Genomic DNA, 20,476 nt, shown 5'->3' on the forward strand with positions numbered 1-20,476 from the left:
GTATTGTGTAGTATATCTCTAGTGATTTGCATATGCATGTGTGTACATATAATTATCACATGTATTACATATTACATATATAATTACACACATATATATAAAGTCACACAATCTTGCTTTCTCAACTTGCTTATAATACAATAGATGAACTGATGCAAAGTAACCTAGTTTTGTAAGAAAAGTGCAAAAAGCGTGCATTAAAAGTTCAAGAGGGAGAAAACGTATTTGGGTGGAGAAATGAGAAAATTTCTTTTAATTTTTTTTTATGTTTATTCATTTTTGAAAGACAGAGAGAGACAGAGCACAAGCAGGGGTGGTGCGGAGAGAGAGGGGGACACAGAATCCGGAGCAGGCTCCAGGCTCTGAGCTGTCAGCCCAGAGCCCGACATGGGGCTCGAACTCATGAACCATGAGATCATGACCTGAGCCGAAGCGGGACGCTCAACCGACTGAGCCACCCAGGCGCCCTGAGAAAATTTCTCATGGATAAAAAAAAAATTGTGAAATCTCCCTTCAAAAGATGGATAACATTTCACATGGTGAAGAAGGGAAGGGCATTCCAACAGAAAATGTCATTAACAAAGGAATAACCATGGAAATTGACCAGACTTATTTAATAAGTAATGGCTAAACCAATCTGGGGAAACACGAGGATTGTGGCTGAGACGTGGTTAGAGCAAAGCTGGAAAGGTAGGCAGGAGCAAGTCCCAGAGGGCTATGGATGGCAGGAAAACAGGACTACAGTCATGATTTTTATTTAAGCAGTGTACGATGTGAAGGAGTTTCTAATTGTCCCATTGCGATCCATGTCTGACATTTCTATTCCAAAACTCACCTGAAACCTCGAGAAAACTAAAATGCTAATTGTACGGGACGAGGGGCTACTCTCTTCCTTCATTCTTTGTTACCTTTCCAAAGGCATTATCAAGGTCATGGGCTTTGTTTTTAGGAAGTCAGCTCTCAAGGGCAAACCAGGGTATCTCTTGGTTGCCAGTGAGTGCTTCCCAGCTTCTCTCCTTCAGATTTCAGGTTCAGCTCAGCGACAGTTGTTTGGACAATTGTCTCACTAAGAGGCCAGTAAATTAGGGTAATGATGTCCTTGGTCTTATCTCAGACACCATTGTTTACTGCTGTGTATACTGATGCTATTTAAAAGGGGGGGGGGGAATTCCCCCTAATCTTGTACCTAGTTCTTCACAGTTCAATTATTTGCAGAGTGTTCAGGTCATTGTTTTTTGAATTGTGTGCCTTTTAAACCTTTGAAAGTATTAGCTTCATGAAAATGGTTTCCTTTCTTATAGTCTCACTCTTTTTTTACTCAATCAAATATAAATGAAAAATAATTTTTCCAGGAGAACATGATTGTAGGAAAAAAACTCAGTTTGTTTTAGCCATAAATCAATCATAGCCTTGGATGCTAAGAAGTTTGGGTCAGCCCATTACAAAAATTGAGTACATAAACTGTGCTGAGTCTAAAAAATAAGAGGTTGAAGTGGCCATTCAGAAATCAGACCAATTATTTACATTGATGACCTTAAATCAGCCTACTTGGTCAAAATCGAGCAAATTTTAACCCAAACAAGCAGTCCAAAAGGGATCCTACCACACGGCCAAGTGACATCAATGGGTAAAATTCTGTCACGATACCCTGAGTGATGTTGCCCTCTGCCCTACTCGTTCTTTGTGGATCGTGGTGAGGATAGGCTGAAGTCCATGTGATAATAAGTATCAAGCAAGGTTTGTCGGATCTTGATGAGTTCAACACCGGTAGTGTAGTCAAGACTGTTTGGATTTCTCTTCCTTGTGGAGGAAGATTTTTGCCCCTGATCGCAGTCTCTTAATGAGCGAAAAGCAGGCCAGTTGTGATCTCCGGTGTCTGTCGCCTCATCGGCTGTGGTGGAGAGACCTGTCCTGGGAAATATGTGATGACATACCAAATATCTAAGTACTTCTCAGTGAGCTCCTCTGTGCCGAAGGAGTTGGTCCCTGGCCAAGGTGTGGGACTCTCCTCATTTCACAGATCAGAGAAGCAAGCACATGGATGTAAAGCTCTCCCAAACAAAGGGTGAGTGGGGGCAGGACTGCTAAGGTCTTTTCCCAAATGCTTTCTCTGAGCAAGAAATAACCGATTCTCGTCTGACGAGTTGTCCTGGTGGAATAGAAGTGTTACTTACCGCCCTTCTTCTTAGAGCCACAAGAAAGGACAACAGCAGCTACAACTTGAACAGAGAGGAAAAGGCAGCCCCGTTTCATTTTGCTTCATAACTGATCAATTTCCGTATTACTTCTTTAGCAAAGAAATACGTTTCTCTGACTTTTTTTTAATTTCTTCAAAATAATGTAGTTTATCCCTCCATTTTTAAAAACCCAGGGGGCTCCTAGAAAACAAGTGTTGTCGCGAGGGTGACATTGCATGGTGTGCGCTTCAAGGTGGCCTGTGCAGGCGACAGGAGTAACGGGAATGATTAAACCCTGTCGGACAGGGTTAGGTTTAGAGCCTTCTTGCCTCATGACAGGCTGTGACAGTCAAGTGGCACCGAAGCAGAACAAAGTATAGTGGCAGTTTGCTGTGAGCAATGCAACTGTCAAAACGGCTGTACGAAAGCAAATGTTGGGGGATAACAACTAGCAAAGTTTGCAGCCTGGCCCCTCAAATGCTGGCGGCCAAGATGTCTTCACAGGAAGCTCCAGGTTGTTGCCCCTGTCTAGGGCATTCCGTTTTTATCGTCACGACTGCCGACTCTGTCTGTGCTCTGGGTATCGTTGACCCTCCATGCGATCACAGAGCCTACCTTCCTTTGGAAAAGTGTTAAGCAACCATCACAAAACCCACGCGGAGTGCTAATACTCCTCCACGAGTATGTAATCCACGTGCAATTTATTGTGTTTTGCGTTTGGAGCCATCGTATGCAATCCACGAAGAGAAAGCCCGTCAGCGTGTGAGATCTAGTTCAATTACGTCGCATAAGAATAGGTCACAGCACAGATGTAAACCTGCCATCACAAATAGGGTGAAATACTTCACACCCAAAGCTACCACAGTGAACTTAGCATTCACCAGTTTCTTGATAAGTTGAAAAAAGAATTGCTTTACACCCATGTGGTTTCACAGGTTTTTATTAGAAGCCACAATAGACACTTTTCACCAGCAGTAAATGAGAAACCTTTCAACATTGTAATAACATGGGGAGAGTTTCTCAGCCTCTGTCATCCTATGGGAATTCTCCCATTGAGTTTCCATAGGTTGAAGGGACTGAGAAGGTTACCCACCCTCTCTGTCTCATACACGGGCTCAATTTTAACATGGCGCTCTGTCATATTTTTCACGTTTGGGGGAGTCCAATGGAGAAGGTGTGATTTAAGGCAGCGGTCTGCAGGGTGCGAGGTGTCTACCTCTGATGAGGTCAGATTGTCCAGGTGTTAATATCAGCTAGGAATTCCCAGACCCGAAGATCCATGTTTCTCTCTGAGAAATATTTTTTTTTTTAACGTTTTTATTTATTTTTGAGACAGAGAGAGACAGCATGAACGGGGGAGGGGCAGAGAGAGAGGGAGACAGAATCGGAAACAGGCTCCAGGCTCCGAGCCATCAGCGCAGAGCCCGACGCGGGGCTCGAACTCACGGACCGCGAGATCGTGACCTGGGCTGAAGTCGGACCCTTAACCGGCTGAGCCACCCAGGCGCCCCTCTCTCTGAGAAATATAATCTGAAAGACCTCACCTGGCTGTTGCCATAAGCTTTAACAAGCCGGGGCACTCAGCACAATAATGGTTAGGGTAAGCAAAAAGCTTACCACGTATATCTTGTTAGTACAAGTAATGACTACGAATTTATAAAACACCTCTCGAATGAAAAACCATCTACACATACTTATGTACCTAAAAGAATTCATGAGACCTATGATTTCAAAGTTACATCTTCCTCACCTGCAGCTGAAGAGGCAAACGAAATCATTCCACTTTTACTGTTAGGAAGGAGAGCATATTTTTTTAAAAAGGGTAGTAAATTAGCTTGTGCTGGAAGCATCTATTTTCTTGCCTTCATCCCTGCCAACTCCCTCTGTTTTCTTTGATGTATGATTTGCAAGCTACTATTATTATTTATGTGTTCTACAATTACGACCAGTGACACCCCCCTTCTCCAGCCCTAAGCCACAAATATGAAAGGAATAAATGTTGTTTATTGTGACAGTCTGCCTTTTGTCTGCGGAACAATGACAAAGTAAGCCACTGACAGCTTGCTCCTGTATTTACTACTGCTCCCCAGCTTACCTCTCAAGTGTCCTCCAGAACGTGGCATAGATGGACTTGAATAAAAATGCCTGGTGAGAATCTTTTGCATTCATTTACCTCCCAATGAGCTCCTGTGGGGACATAGAGCGGATAAAGAACCGAAGGCCCAGCCAGATGAGGACATTTTAAAGATTTTGTACATCTTTTGAGGGAGGGAAGAAGGAGCCTTCCTAGCATAACAAAGATCTCTAACCACTAATGTACTTAACTTTTTAAATGCATTTCATTTTAAAATCACACAGCCTACAGATAATGCAAAGAGGGAATGCAGATCAGAGTCGCTTATGAATTTTTGGAACGATTTCCATTTCCTCAGCCTGGGAACTTGTGGTGGAGCAGCAGACACACAGAACGATCGGAAGGACCAAAATGCTGGAGGATTTCCAATGGGGCTGTACTAATTAGCTTTCGAAGCTGTGTTAACACGATATGTTTACGGGATGATTGCGCTTTACGAAACAGAAAAGATTAATAGGGAAAGAGCCACTACAGTTTTTGTACTCCCAACTTTGAGCCTAGCACAGGGTTGTAAATAATCGCCATCCAGCCTGACTTTCACCGATGATGTCATTAGAGAGGATGACTGAAAGACAGCACCTAGCTATGGTCTCCGAGAGGTTGCGTTTAGGGGCATGCCGTTCTGTTTCCTCTTGTTTCTAGTGGTTTGTAAAAAAAAAAAAAAAAAAAAAAAAAAAAATCACCACCCTCTGGAATTTCACTCTTAAAAAAGTATTTCTTGGGGAGCCTGGGTGGCTCAGTCGGTTGAGCGTCCGACTTCGGCTCAGGTCATGATCTCACGGTCCGTGAGTTCGAGCCCCGTGTCAGGCTCTGTGCTGCCAGCTCAGAGCCTGGAGCCTGCTTCTGATTCTGTGTCTCCCTCTCTCTCTGACCCTCCCCCACTCATGCTCTGTCTCTCTCTGCCTCAGAAATAAATAAACATTAAAAAAAAAAAAAGTATTAAGAAATACTTGGGTGACTTGGGGCCCCTGGGTGGCTCAGTCAGCTAAAGGTCTGACTTTGGCTCAGGTTATGATCTCACGGTCTGTGGGTTCGAGCCCCATGTCAGGCTCTGTGCTGACAGCTCAGAGCCTGGAGCCTGCTTCGGATTCTGTGTCTCCCTCTTTCTCTACCCCTTCCCCCATTCACACTCTGTCTCTCTCTCTCCAAAATAAACATTAAATTTTTTTTAAAATTTCTTTTTCCTAAACCAACTGTGTTTTCTACCAAACTTCTATTTTAGGAGAAAACATTAAAAACTCAGTGACAATTCCATTGTTAAAAAGCGGCTCACAACTTGCAAAAAATGTTTAAATGTTTTATCTTGTTTTCACTGTTTGAAATAAAATTTTGTAGCAGCAGGTCTTAAGCACCTGAAATACAGTTTGAGTATTTAATGCTGCAGATAGAGTCACCGGGCAGAACTGGGTTAGATGAATGGAGAATACAAAATGACCTCGAAGAAAGTTGATTAAGGGGCGCCTGGGTGGCTCAGTCGGTTAAGCGGCCGACTTCGGCTCAGGTCATGATCTCACAGTTAGTGACTTTAAGCCCTATGTCGGGCTCTGTGCTGCCAGCTCAGAGCCTGGAACCTGCTTCAGATCCTGTGTCTCCCTCTCTCTCTGCTCCTTCCGCGCTCGCACTCTGTCTCTCTAAAAATTAAATAAACATTAAATTTTTTTTTTTTAAAGAAGTTGGTTAAACAGAGGTATGGATGAGGGAGGAAAATGAAAAAACTAAGCAATGTATATAATATTAGTTAATAATTTGTTCAAGGAAGGAATGGAATTAAATCAGCCCCATGACAATAAATGTGAGTGTTAATGTTCCAGCAGGAGCCAGACTTTCAGATTGGCAAAATCCAACTGCTGAAAAAGACACATCTAATATTTTTTTCAATATTTGAAAATATAATCATAAATGAGATATGTCTGGTAAATGTAGGAGAAAAACAAAATTGAGGTTGCTTCATCAATATCACCTAATGTGGAATTTCAGGCTATACCCATTAAACAGAACAAAATAGTAATTGTGGAAGGAAGTATAACGCTTTGTATTTACAGGAAGATGAAGCATTATAAACTTTTTTGTACCCACCAACATCGCTGTGGAATACATAACACAAAAACTCCCAGAAATACATTAGGATAAAATCAAATGATGAAGGAGATTGGGTTTGCAAAATTCTGAAAGAATTATAATTAAGTAAAGTGGAAAAACAAGGATCTGAATGATACAATCAGCAGAAATTTGTGTGTGTGTGTGCGTATGAATAGGCTTTAGGTGGATACAATGATAGATGTTTAATAAACAATTACATCATGCTTCCTACATGCCAACCACTATTCCAGAGTTTGACATATTAATTCATGTAATTCTCCTAACAACCTTTTACGGATGAGGAAACTGAGGCACCAGCTGGACAGGTCAACTTTTCAGGGTTCCCTGGCAGAGTAGTGGAACAGGATTTAACCCAGCTGGTCTGGCTCTGGGGCCTCTATGGGCCTACACAGCATCCTGCCTACAGAGAATGTATGTGTGTTGTTGTTTTTCCTTAGTTGGTGAAAAAATGCGAAACTACTCATGAACTGATCAAAACAAACTTTAACAAATTTCAAAACATAGAAATTTACAGATAATATTGTCTTTAAAAACAATTTTTTTAATTTAATTTAGAGAGGGAGAGAGAGCACGCATGGCATAGAGGGCAGAGGGAGAGAGAGAGAGAGAGAGAGAGAGAGAGAGAGAGAGAGAGAGAGAATATATCCCAAGCAGGCTTCATACTCAGTGTGGAGCCCAACTCAGGGCTTAATCCCATGACCCTGAGATCATGACCTGAGCTGAAATCAAGAGTCAGATGCTCAACTGATAGAGAAACCCAGTTGCCCCTACAGGTAATATTTTCTAACCATAGCCCAGTAAAACCAAAAGTCACCAACAGAAGACGTCTCCCTCCAACAACGACAACGAACTCTCCACCTATAGATATAAAAACCTATTGTAATTAATTCCAGGATCAAAAAATTATCCCAAAACTAAGATTAAAGATAACTTAGCAATTAAATATGCCATAATTATACCCCTTAATACATGACACTTTTCACTCACCATTCTATTGTTTTTAAATTGCTAATAAAATTTCTAAATATTCTCCCTAATTCCCTTTATTTGTACTAATCTAGTCACTTAGGTATATCTCTGTTGAATTTAATAGACCACGATTGGATAATTTCCCACTGTTAACACAGAATTAATTTTATACCTTTGTAAGTATATATTATTTGTAATTTAATTTCCCCTAAATTGGATCCATTATAGTTATGATAGTGGGATGTGTGACCTAAAAATTTTAATCAGTCCAATTCCAGAAGTCTTTTCACAGTGTCAAGGGAGGAGATGGGGCTTTTCAGTAACTACCAAGAAGTTTGATGATAGTAAGATATGGCAAATTTGGCCAATTAGCTTTTAGTTCTTATGATTTGCCAGCCTATGATTGTCCATTATATGCCTGATGATCACCATTTCTCACATTTTCCTAGCTGTGACCCATGTGGATTGTTATACTTTCTTTTATTTTTTCCTTCCACTATGTTTTTTCATTATGTATCTAAGTGTAGAGATTCATATACATGTATATATGGCATGAACGTGTGCACATGTATGTATGTATGCCCACGATAAATAACTTTTCTGATAAGTCTGGTCTATGAAGAATCATTCATAATTAATTTACTTGTCCATATTTTAACCAAATCACTCTAAACATCTCTGTATCGTCAATTGCTTAGTCAAGGCAAGAGTTCAGTTTTATTGATCTTTTTGTTTTTACTATCAATTATACTAAACTGGTTGGGGGAAAAAACTCATCATTATCAGTCTTACAGTGTATTATTATTGTCATGGTTATTGATGGCTAAAGTAAAAAATGTGTTCGTACAGGGGAGAGGAATCATCTCTCATAACTGCCATATAAAGGAAATAGCGAGTTGGAGGAGCGACGTTTAGGAATGAGGTCCAACGTAAACAAATGTGCAGTGTCGCATCTGCTGTTAGGTCACTTCTCTGTGCACCGTGGGGTAAGCACTCGCAGTTTGTGTGCCTCAGTCCATTATTGAAACCAATTGGAGAGATATCTCATATTTTCTAAGGTCTTTGTTGCTAATAAGAGACTAAGGGAACAAATCATTGTTTTGAAGCTTGATTTTTAAAGTCTTCTTTCCACAAACGTACTCCACTCAATGTATATATCTACAAATATATGTCCTTCTAAGATCACTTCTAAAAACTGTTTTTAATGCCAAAGTCATACTCTAATGACTTTATAATACCCCTCACTCACAATTATATTTGAAAAACTCCTCACAGCCTATATATGGTTTCCTAAAAAGTGTTCAATTACACACTGCTTCCCTGTCAAGTATTCCAAAGCGTTGGGTATATACGCTATATGTCTATATCTGGGAAAGATTAGAGATAATCTATTCTAAGATGCATAGGAGATTCTCTAGCCCATTAGGGTTTAAATTTAAAGCATGGATGCAATTGTCCAATATATTTGTGATATTTGGAATATAAGTCACTCATCATGTTCAATATCAATTCAAGAAAATATTTCTAGGATATCATGACCCGTTACTGTAGCATCCTCCTTTTAATTGTTAATAGACAAGTCTTAGTGGCCACTTTTGGGAATCACTGGATGATAAACTCTCATAAGGAAGTCTTGTTTACACGGGAGCCTGGGTGGCTCAGTCAGTTAAGCATCCAACTTCGGCTCAGGTCTTGATCTCACAGATCGTGTGTTCAAAGCCCACATCGGGCTCTGTGCTGACAGCTAAGAGCCTGGAATCTGCTTCAAATTCTGTCTCCCTCTCTCTCTCTGCCCCTCCCTCGCTCATGCTCTGTCTCTCTCTGTATCTCAAAAGTAAATAAACATTAAAAAATTTTAAAAACAAAATCTTGTTTACCAGAACACCTGAGGAACACAGTCTTCTCCAGTTAGTATCAGGGCTCAGTATGCATTTTTTTCTCGCAATCCCGTGAGAGCACATCGTTTGAAAATGCCTCCTAGGTCATGTTGTAGTGATGGTGAAAAGTGAAAACCTTCTGGTCCAATGGATAGAATTTCCTACAGATGGAGTTCAAGTGGTTAGTAGTAGAACTGGATTCCATGACCCTGGACAATCTCTTTCTCACTGCCAAGCAGGCAATAGCACAGGATACATAAACAGATGAATGTATGAATCATGCAGAGGGTCTAGAGTGTACATATATTCATTTAAATATTACCTGGACTTCCTCCCACTTCTCCCCTCCACACTGCAAACTCTTTTTTGGGGTGATGGTGTTTCATGCAACTAACTTTGTTAATGCTTCTCTTCATCAGAGAAGGTCAGCAAGGTGTGAAACTGGATGGTCTGAGACTCCAACATAGTGGCAGTTGATTCGGGATGCCTGTTTTGCCCTAAGCAACCAGGTCAGCTTTTTTAATGCCAACTAAAGACACGGCTAAGGGTTTCACTTTAGCTGAAGTCCAGCTTCCCCAATTCTGGGGTGAGGAGTCGGGAGGGACAAAGAGTTCTGTGTCTTTCTTCACAGCATCAAAACCGATCAGGCCACTACAGCAAAATGATCTGAATGTTCACCCCATCATGAAGACCTCTTCCCCACCAGGGTGTCTGGTTGGCTCAGCTGGTTAAGCATCCAGCTCTTGATTTCAGCCCAGGTCATGATCTCAGGGTTCATGAGTTCGAGCCCCACTGTGTCAGGCTCTGTGCTGACAGTGCAGAGCCTGCTTGGGATTCTCTCCCTCCCTCTGCCTCTCGTCTGCTCTTTCGCTCACTCTCAAAAATAACTAAATAACCTTGAAAAAAAGAAGATCTCTTCCTAACCAGTGACTTTAGCAACTCACATCAACTACAAATAAACTACTGCATCTGGGAAATGGTCTAGCTAGATACAGTACCAAGTTCTTGCTTAGTTTTTAGTTCTCTGGTTGCATTTGAATTAAAGTGCGGAAAGTATTAGTACTTGGGGAGATTTCAAGTACATTCACAGATGTCAGTAGTTCTGCCTGAAAATATTTATATTAGAGACAAAAGGAGCTTAGAAAATCAAATTAATTATGTGTATTAGCAAATTGTATTCAACTTTTAGTGGAAAAGAATTCATCAAATGGAAAGAATATAGCCGACAGTTAGTGGAACAAATTTGACAACTATATTTTCTGTTACAATATCTTGGCGAGTGGTTGACGACAATTATGAATGATGGCATCTGTTTATATATGATATGAAAATAGGAGTGTGGGTACCATAACAAAAAGATAAGAAATTTCTATCAAGGGAATTGTAGCGTGAACTCAAGAAATTTAACTTTCTTATTATGAATGGTGAATGAATTGGATTATTTCTGGTGTTCAAACCAACTGCTTTCTTAGTTGTCATTATCAGTTAATCATTGCTGTTACCATCATAATCATCAGCATAATATCTCTCATATGCTCATAAAATAATGAATATAATTTCCTAGCTAAGGGGTCAACAAACTACAGTCTTTGGGCCAAATCTGGCCATCGCCTGCTTTTTGTGGGGTGGATGCCTGGGTGGCTCAGTAGGCTAAGCGTCCAGCTTCACCTCAGGGCATGATCTCATGGTTCGTGAGTTCAAGCCCTGCATCAGCCCTGTGCTGACACATCAGAGCCTGGATCCTGCTTCAGATTCTATGTCTCTCTCTCTCTCTGCCCCTCCCCTTCTCTGTCTCTCTCTCTCAAAAATTAATAAACATTTAAAATATTTTTATTTTATTTTATTTTTAATTTTTTTAATGTTTATTTTTTTAACGTTTTTTATTTATTTTTGGGACAGAGAGAGACAGAGCATGAACGGGGGAGGGGCAGAGAGAGAGGGAGACACAATCAGAAGCAGGCTCCAGGCTCTGAGCCATCAGCCCAGAGCCTGACGCGGGGCTCGAACTCATGGACCGCAAGATCGTGACCTGAGCTGAAGTCGGACACTTAACCGACCAAGCCACCCAGGCGCCCCAATGTTTGTTTATTTTTGAGACAGAGAGAGACAGAGCATGAACAGGGGAGGGTCAGAGAGAGAGGGAGACACAGAATCTGAAGCAGGCTCCAGGCTCTGAGCTGTCAGCACAGAGCCCAACGCGGACTGCGTCGAACCCACGGACTGCGAGATCATGACCTGAGCGAAGTCGGACGCTTAACCGACTGAGCCACACAGGCGCCCCACATTTAAAATATTTTTTAAAGAATTGTTTTTAAATTTTTATATGATTGAAAAGAATTAAAGGAAGAATAATACCTTGTGACGTGAAAATCACATGAAATTCAAATATCATTCTCCCTAGACAAAGTTTATTAGAAGACAGTCATACCTATCACTTGTTTTGCCTATGGCTGCTTTGTTTGCTACACCTTCAGAATTGAGTGCTTAAAACAGATACCGTGTGCCCTGCAGAGCCTATCTTTACAGTCTGGCCCTTTCCAGAGAAAGATTGACAACCTCTGTCTTAGATGAGTCTTATCCCTTTTAGCATTGGCTCAAGTGAAGACAAAACCAGAGTAAAAATTGTTTGGTAAAGTCAGGTGATTGTTTATTCTGGGAATTTTTACTTGGGGACTTTAATTGGGGTTCATATCAAATTGTGGAAGCTTTCAGGAACACAGTATGTGGACATGCACACTGGCAGAACTGTTGCAGATCATTTGGATTGTGACTTTCTCTAGAGCTAGCATTTGTTGCCTAGAGCTGATTTGTCCAACTGAAAAATATAAATGAATAATTGTTATTATTCTTTTTCCTTGCTTATAGAACAGTGTACATGTAGTGGAACAATTTTTATTTGACTCGGGGCTATATTAGAACATTCTGCTTCTCTAAAAGAAAGATTTTTCAGGTGGAAAATTCAAATTAAGGTTTCATGTGTCATAGATTTTTATTACAAAAGAAAAAAATCATCTTAATGACTTAAAAATGTCTTAAGAATTACAAGACATACACTAAGAAAAAGAAACCGAAGAGAGGACTCTGTCTCTTAATGGATGGCAAACATAGTAAAATGAGTAATCTCTGAAGTCCTATTCATTCATTCCCTTGACTTAGCTGCTTATACTTAATTGCATGTTACTTCCTTTCAAAAAGTATGACGTAGGGACACAAAATATTCTATCATCGAATTGCAAGCAATTCTCAGTGGTTTCATTTAACAACAACAACAACAACAACAACCAAAAACCATTAATTTCTGAATGTCTAAGCTTTGAGTAATTATTTTGGAGTTGATACTTTATCTGGTCATTCTATGGGCATGCGGCTGTAATGTATTTACATTCTCTACATAATTAAAAGAATTATAACAACTAAACTATGAGCAGATGGTTATTTCATATTTATCTAAAATTGTTATGAATCATTAGAGAATAAGTATAAATATGTGACTTTGCACATGACCCAGAATCATCACACTTCTTAAGAATGATTTGCCAAGTTCAGTTTACTTAGGTCATTCCTTTTAAGGAAAGACAGAATGAACAGTTTTTAAATTTATCCTGTTCTGTTTGATTCAGAAAGATGTGTCTGAACGTTGTCTCCCCCACCCCCGCCCCACAAATTTTTATTTTGGTGTATAATACTGCTCTTTGCTTTTTCTTTACTTTTCCTTTTTTATTTGATTATGTGGATTGATCTCTTGCGAAATGTTTAGTGTTTATTTATGTGTAGAGTTGACACACATATAAACACAAAAAGCAGGGTCTGTGATGCAAAGTCCTTTAAATATGATAATGAAAAATATGGGATTATTTCTTACTTGATGCAATCATTTCTTTGTTGCTCGTTTGAAAGGAAATGAGCATTCATAAAATTACTACATTGACATTAATGATTACTAGAGCAATCTTTCATGAATCTCTGACTCGTGAATGACAAATAAAAAAAGAGAAACTCAGTAGGTTGCTCCACATAGAATCACATTATTGAAGATGTCTTAACAAATGTTGATTCAAGAAGAAGCAAACTGTTTTCAGTAACTTTGGGGGGTAAATAGCTATCTCTTCTCAAGTTGAGTCATCATAATATACTGTTAAAAGCTTTCCTTCCCTCATCAGTAAGGATTGAGAAACACATAAATAATGAGACACAATAGATACACACTCATACTGCAGAGGTTGTGAAATTATGTTCAGATTAACCGCCCATACATCAGTGCCAAAATAAAGTATGGCAGCAATCTTGGAGGGAAAAGGTTTAGAAAGGAAAATATACACTGCTCTTTTTGTTACTATGTGCCATGGTACAGGGTAGAAGACAGACTAATGTAGTTAGAGTATGTATGTGGGTTTGGGTTTTATAAGATGTTAAATTAAGTGGACAATGGGAAAAAAGTGGATCTGCAGGGAAAGAGGAGGACAGAAGACTTGGTTAAAAAGATAGTTTTCCTTCTGAAATAAGACTGATCCACCTAGGGGTATCTGGGTGGCTTAGTCAGTTAAGCACCTGACTCGACTCTGGCTCAGGTCATGATCCCTGATCATGGGTTTCATGAGTTTGAGCCCCATGCCGGACCCCACTCTGACAGTGTGGAACCTGCTTGGAATTCTCTGCTCTCTCTGTCTCTCTGCCTCTCCCCCACTCATGCTCTCTCTTTCTCAAAATAAATAAACTTAAAAAAAACTGATCCATCTAGTTTATTATCAGAAAGAAGCTTGGAAAATATGATCCTAGCAGAAAGGGCCAATGTGATTAATAAGTTGGTGCTCTTACGCTTCTCCTTGTGTCAGGGACCCCTCCTTATGTTACTACCAGAGGTCCCACCATGCCTGGATTTTAGGGAGATTATACTCCTTCCTCATTATGAAATGCTGACCCCCATAAGGATATGAGCAGCTGCCTGGATCTCCAAAAATCGTCTTTTAAAACAGAGAAGAGAAGAGAAGAGAAGAGAAGAGAAGAGAAGAGAAGAGAAGAGAAGAGAAGAGAACTATATTTTATTTATGCTTTTTGCACTAGTGGGAGCCAGACAGTAAATGCCAAATTCTAACAGAGCTCCTACCATTGCTACAAGCTGGTGGATGCAGACAGTGGGGCAGGGCTTAAGTGAGTCAACTGGAAGAGAAACAGCACAGGCAAAAGCAGCCTCCAGAAAGTCCAATACTAGTTGCCAAAATAGTAAACACAGATCTGGAACTTAGTAGTTCACAGCAGCAGCAGTTATAGAGAAGGGGATCAAGAGTCAGCAGAGCAGGAATGGCAACCTTAAAAAATGTATTTCTTCTGAAAGAAAAGGAGATGAATGGGAATAGGAGTATTGCCCCTCAAAAGAACGGGAATGACAGAATTTAGAGGAGAACTAAGGATTCCTCAGAAACATAAATTAAAAGCAAACACACACTAAACTGGCAGAAGAGGGTGCCCTTGAACTAGGAACCCTGCCATGAGATACATAGCTTCAAAGAAGAGAAAAAAAGAAAAAGAAAAGTAAAACCCCATGCAAGATACTTACAGGAGAAAATAGATGATGTGAATCAAAATATTACAGCTGATGAGAGACAACCACAAAGCAGAGGAGTGTTGATTATACAACACTGTTCAATTAGAATGTAAGCTCCTCACACAAGATTTTGGAGATATTTTTAAAACTAGAATCAGAAATTCAGAAATTAAAACTAGAAATGGAAAAAAAATGCAATGAAGGTTGATTAAATTCAGGAAATATATCGAAAAAAAATCTTAGAAATAAAGACTGAAAATCTAATGAAGGATATCTAAGGTAGGCAGGAAAGTAACCAATAGAATGAAGCTGAAATAATGAAAAAACAAAAAATAATCAGAGAGAAAGTAACTGAAATGGAAGGTACAAAAGGAATCCAATATACATATAATTGAAGGAACTGAATAAGAAAAAATATAATAGTGGGACAGAGATAATACTCAAAACTATAATCTAAGAAAATATCCCTGGAAAATAAAGAAGCCTGAACCCAACTAAATTGAAAGTCCTCACCATATATACCTGGGAAAATTTCCATGAATTAATCAACTCTAAAACATATTCTAGCATTCTAGACTTTAAAGTTAAAAAGAAAATCCCCAGACCATCCAGGCCAAAAAAAAAAAAAAAAAAAATCACATTTATAGGAGTACAAATATTCAGATAGCACCATACTTCTGAAGAGCAACATTTTCAAATAATTCAAAGAAAAGTATAAAAAAATACTTACTATCAAGACAAAATTTCAAGAATACTAATTTCTATGGATTTTCTAGACTATAGCAAAGCAATTTTAAATGTATAAGAACTCAGAGAATGATATACTCATAAACCCTTCCTTACTAACTACTTGAAGATAACTTTCCTACAACCAAGAAGTAACTGAGGAAACATGAATAAAAAATCGATGACGGACATTTAATATATTTAACTGTGGAACAAAAACCAAAATAAGTATGGTGTCCCATGTGGGAAATAGTATTGAAATACTATATTCTGATGTATTATATAGCCTGTACGTATTATTGACTTTAGTTTGTGCCTTCCTTTACTGGATTAAAGTTTATTGTCTCCCCTTATTATTCTCACCAGCTTTAGCAAAAAGACTTGAAACTATCTGAGTTTCTAAAGTTACTGTGGTATGTAAGCATACATTTTTGTAAACTGGAATTAAAGAGGAAAAAGTGCAAAATCTCACCCTCTTACTTTTCCTCACAGCTACCTAGAAGTTGTTGGGTTGGAGTGTGAGGCAGTAAATGTGGTCTTGCTCTTTTACTTAAAAGAGATAAATGGCGGGGGGGGGGGGAGGCATTCCTATCAAAGGCACCTGGGTGGCTTACTCAGTTGAGCATCTGACTCGATTTCAGCTCAAGTCATGATCCCAGGATCATGGGATCAAGCCCCACATAGGGCTCCATGACGAGTGTGGAGCCTCCTTGAGATTCTTCCTCTCCCTCTGCCCCTTTCCCCTCCTTATGCATTCGCTCTGTCTCTCTCTCTCTCTTTCTCTCCCTCCCTCCCTCTCTCCCTCTCCCTCCCTCTCCTCTCTCTCTCCCTAAAATTAAAAAAGAAAAAGATAAATGGAACCACCCATGCTTTAAATATTATGCACTTAAAAATTTTTACATAATTATAGTTAGCAAAATCAAGTTTGTTGTATGATTATCTGAAATAACTTAAAATTGGAAATGTGACATGAAAATAGAAACTACAGACATTGCAACTTGGCATTCTTAGTTTCTTAGAATTTTCAAATGAATATTTTTAAAGAAAAGGTAATTATTAGTTCAATATAAATCAATTGCATAAATTTTCATTGACAAGCAATTCTGTTGTTGTCCATTGGTGACCTTAAGCCGATCAATAAAGACTTTTAGTTCAAATGTTACCTGACCAAGGAGCAGCCTTATGTAAGTGAACCAAATGAGAGTTCACCTACCCCTCATGCAGCAACCCAGTAAAAACTAGCACCAAACTTTTGCAGTGAGCAAAGACAGGCTATTTACTGGTGTGGTGCCATCCAGGAGAACAGAAAGCTAATGCTAGAAAATCCCAAATTCCCTGATGATTTGCAAGTGAGGGTTCTTAAGGGCAGAATTTGGGGTATGGGTCTTCTGAGAAGGTGGATGCCATTAACTGAAGGCCCAGGAGGTGACACGAGCAGGTGTTCTGATACAGCATCATCTGGTCCCTTGGAGGTCTTTTCCATCTCAAGAGACTTGGAATCTAAAAAAATATATATTTTTATTATTTATGTTGGAGATTTTATTAGGTACAACTGGTGATTATATTTCCAGGGCAGTGCTGATTAACTCTTTGTCCTGCAGGTTTCTTTGAATGAGAAGCAAATATTCCTATCCTTTGAGCCTGGGCCTTTCTGTTCCTTGGCCAGTCAAATCATGCCTGGGGTTGATCTGAACTGACAGGATAGATGCCAGCTTCACTTACTAAGGGACACCTGCCTTAAAATTTGGTGAATTCTAGTGAAAGACCTCAAGTGCTTATTATTAATCAACATAAAGTAGTTGAAATAAAGTAGTTAGAATCAAATTGGGTTAAAAATTATGAGATACATAATCATTTCCATTGAATGAATAATTTCAGAAAAACATTGCTTTCCTTGTTTCAACGGCCGATGTCCATGACTATTGAACGTGTGGGTCTTATTAAGCTGTGGAACACTGGATTCTCTTCCAGAGAGTGTCACTTAGTAGATCTGAGGAGGGGACCAATAATCCATAACATTAACAGTCATCTCAGGAAATCCCCAGACAGGTGGTCCGTAAACTATACTTTTGAGAAACACTAAGGCATTTGTTTTTCAAGGAAATTGTGATTTTTGGGGGGGGAGGAGGACTAATTCACATCTGCTTATCTCAAAGCATACTTACATGTAGTCTATCAATTTAGATGAAAAAGAGAAAATCATATTGGTCGAATCAGAAAGATTAAGAGAAAGATGTACATATGAAGGATATTCACGAAGATGGTGAGGCATCTTCAGATTTTAGAAACATTTCTGTGTGTAATGGATTATAAACTTAAATTAATACATATTGACAAATAACAGCTTCATCCTAAATGTAGGCAACAAATGCTCATTCAGTTAGAAACTCTGGAAAAGGTCATTTAAACTTTGGTCACTTGACGGCAGACTTGAGTATCAAAAACTAGTCAATTTGAAGACCATTTAACAAAGTTTTGGACAGAGAACATAAAGTGCAAGTATTTGATCTTTTAGGCTAACACTTTAAAGCGGCTCTTAACAAGGGACAATTTTGTGCCCCAGGGGACCCTCCCAATGTCTGGAGACATTTTTAGTTGTCACAAGTGGGGTAACAATTTTCTGTGGGCCACCAGTTTTAGAGAGTAGGGACCAGAGATGATGTTAAATGTCCTACAATTAGCAAACATTTCCTCACATGAAATTATCTGTCCAAAACATCAATAGTGAAGTTGAGAAACTCTGCTTTACATTTTCAATTATTGTATATTAAAACAATCCTATCCAAAGTATTCAGATTCTTTACTCATTAGTTTTTATAGAAAAATATTTCTGATTCTTTAAAGGCAAAAATGTAATAATTTAGTAGTAAAAGGACTTCCTGGATGAACCAAACTCTGGATAAATTAAATGCCATATTTACTATAGAATTTCTAGTGGATTTTTTTTTTTTTTACCTCATTGGTATTGTATTGTGTTGCAATATCGCTAACAATTTGTAGTAGAAAATATTATTCCTTTTCCCCCCATCAAACCAAAAGTTATTCATAAGAATGCTTTTATTACATTGGTAACCTTCCTATCAAAGACACAATCGTCAAATGATTTATTATCATGTGATGGCAGGAGACATAAAATATGTATGGGCATAGATGTTTTCACAATCTTATGGGCAATTAAAACATAAGAACAACATGAAAACATAAAATGTCTAGAGAAGATGAGACCATCTTGCCACCTCTCTCATTTACTTCCATTTCTTTCCTTTTTTTTTTTTTTGAATCATGACTTAGAAATTTTGTTTTGTTGTGAATGTTTCAAAGCTTTCAAGAAAATGACCTTCATTATAACTTAGTTCATATTTTCCAGTGCTTTCTCCTCTTTTAGCAAGGGGTGCTTATCTAAGCTTTTTGATATGTGCATTTCATTATTAAATTGATAACAGTTTGATTGGATTGTATAGAGTAGCCACCATTTTAAGGAGCTCATTTAAGTCTGCCTTACTCATTATCTTTAAAAGATAGTAATGCAAAGAATCTAGCTCAACTCTTACAAAGGATCTCCTGGAAAGAGCATAGGGATTGCAGTCTCATACCATATATTAAACCTTAGTCCTTCACTAACAAATTATATGACTTTAGACATTAGACACTCCGGGTGTTGGTTTACACAACTGTTGTTTACTGTTGTTTAAAATTTAGACATTAGAATCACGCAGTCTAGGTTTTATCCTGGCTAAGCCACTTGCATTGCTGTGCGACCCTGGGCACATCATCTCTTTAAACCTTCATGTCATTGTCTGCACAATGGAAATAATAAATAGTTTCTCCCTCATGGAGTTAAATCATGGAAGCCTGTTAAGTATTGAGGCTACAGTTGGCATTTAATAAAAATTATTTGTAATTATTATTAAAGCATCTCGAGTCTAAAATCTGATCATTCATTAGTGGGTTAAAATGTTAAATGTCTACATAAACCTACTAGGTATATACATATTCATAGATAAACAGTTGAATTGCTCAAATCATTCCTGAATAACCTCTAATATCTAATTCATTAGATTTTTTTCCCCATCAGCAATCGGATATTACTGTTACTTGTCTAATCATCTACTATACCCCATTCTAGAAGAGTATAATCATAATTATTGAGTTAATAAACATCTATTAAATTGACAGAGCATAGGGGCACCTGGGTGGCTCAGTCGGTTAAGCGTCCGACTCTGGATTTCAGCTCAGGTTGTGATCCCAGGGTTGTGGGATCTGCCCTGGAGCCTGCTTAGGATTCTCTCTCTCTTTTCCCCTCTGTCCCTCTCCCCTGCTCACATTCTCTCTCTCTCAAAAAAAAAAAAAAAAAAAAAAAAAAATTACGGAGTATAAACTTAAGGGAAAACATGCCAACTCTGTTTAATATTTAAGAGTCTGCACCTGGAGCGTCAAAGCTCTTAAACACTGCAAAAATAGAGAACATGTTATGGGAATGTCTGGTGGGATGTGACTAATTCTGATGAGGAGAGGTTTTGTGGTGTCAATATACTTTAATGTGTCACTTTAAAGTTGTGAGGAACTTCCACAGAAGTAGAGAGGCAGAAAGGAATTCCACAATGAGAAAAGACGAGAGCTAGGCACATAGAAAGGAAATGCGGAGTATTTTGAGTGATCTTGCAAGAACGGAAGATCTTGCCGGAAGATCTGTTAGTCAAAAGGTAATAGGTGATGCATCTGGAAATGTAACTATTAAATATTGCATGTTATAATATATGTTATATGTAATTTTGCCAATGATTCCCAAGGGGTAAAGACAAGCACGTTTGGTAAAAGTGGATCCTAAGTGTGTGAGAAGCTTCCATGTAAGATTCATTCTCACAGGGGTCCAGCGTCTCTGATAGGAGAGTGTGGCTCCCTCCCTCCTGTGGACAGCTATAGTCCTGCCTTCTCAGATGCCCAGCAAGCA

General features: G+C 38.9%; 1 protein-coding gene across 1 annotated transcript in view; it reads left to right on the forward strand.

The window, feature by feature from the left end:
- Positions 1-20,476, forward strand: part of TENM3 (teneurin transmembrane protein 3) — a 2,564,262-nt gene that overhangs the window by 1,588,921 nt on the left and 954,865 nt on the right. The window lies entirely within an intron of this gene.

Source organism: Neofelis nebulosa, chromosome 3 (genome assembly GCF_028018385.1).
Source record: "Neofelis nebulosa isolate mNeoNeb1 chromosome 3, mNeoNeb1.pri, whole genome shotgun sequence".
Classification (NCBI taxonomy): Eukaryota; Metazoa; Chordata; class Mammalia; order Carnivora; family Felidae; genus Neofelis; species Neofelis nebulosa.